The sequence below is a fragment of the Propithecus coquereli genome, unplaced genomic scaffold, assembly GCF_000956105.1.
Source record: "Propithecus coquereli isolate 6110/MARCELLA unplaced genomic scaffold, Pcoq_1.0 Scaffold205, whole genome shotgun sequence".
In the NCBI taxonomy this organism is placed as follows: Eukaryota; Metazoa; Chordata; class Mammalia; order Primates; family Indriidae; genus Propithecus; species Propithecus coquereli.
Window position 1 is genome coordinate 2,793,817 of NW_012145523.1, and position 1,001 is coordinate 2,794,817.

At 29.9% G+C, this 1,001-nt stretch overlaps 1 protein-coding gene across 1 annotated transcript in view; it reads left to right on the forward strand.

Annotated features, from left to right (window-relative positions):
- The window catches only part of LOC105810121 (neurobeachin-like), a 160,292-nt gene that overhangs the window by 895 nt on the left and 158,396 nt on the right, over window positions 1–1,001 (forward strand). The gene's annotated exons all lie outside the window — the stretch shown is intronic.

Sequence of the window (1,001 nt, forward strand, 5' to 3'; positions counted from 1 at the left end):
CATTAGAAACAAATTAATTATGTTTATATACAGTTACTAAATATTTTCAGGTTATTTGCGGGCCAAGACTGTTGTGATATTCTTTAATAATATGGACCACAAAGCTCTGGAGAGATAATAAATATGCTAAGTTATTAGAGGCACTATTATACTATTTCTTCTATTTTTTCCCTAAGGTTTTGCCCTTTAATATATGATACTTGAAATAAATATTCTTAATTGAAACTTACTAAGAATTAGAAGATGGTAATTATTTTTAAGAAAAAAACCCAATAGATTGTTAGCATCATTTTCCTTAAAAGGAGACAGGATTAAAAACCCTTAACCATTCCTGAAGTAGAATTGCTACTTATAGAACATGGTATGTTATAGTACTGTCTATTGAAAAGTTTAGCAATTATATATCATGATGTAATAATCACTATACTTTTTGTCTATCAAATAAAATATTCCTTTGAAAATCTATTCCTAGGTATTGCTATACTTTTCAAGAGAATGTTCTATGTTGTGTATGTTAGTTTGGGCTGACACAGATACTTTTCTTTTGGTTTATCCTACAGTATATATTTAGAACCTCTACCGATGAACTGATGTGTTCTAGACAGGAAGTGGTATGTAGGAGATATAGGAATGGGCTGAAGTATCCTTTATATTTGCCTTTGTATCTAGGGGAGTTGGAAATAGGCAAGAATGGAGAGAAATTTTGTATGGCAGTACACAGAATTTTGCAAGTTTATTGTGAGCCCTGCAGCAATCCGATGCATTTTAGTTACTGGTAAGTTTGTTAAATTATGTTTGAAATTGTACCTCTTCGAAGATGGCCATCTATTTACTATTACGTCCACCATGTCAAATATTCCTTATTTTAAAGATTTTTTTTTTTTGAAAAGATGTAGTATTGCATTGGGTTTTAGGTATAAATTAAAAATACTTTTGTTAGTGAATGCATTTGACTTTTTAATTGGTGTCATGGTTAATATTGAAGTGAAATCAACATTTCA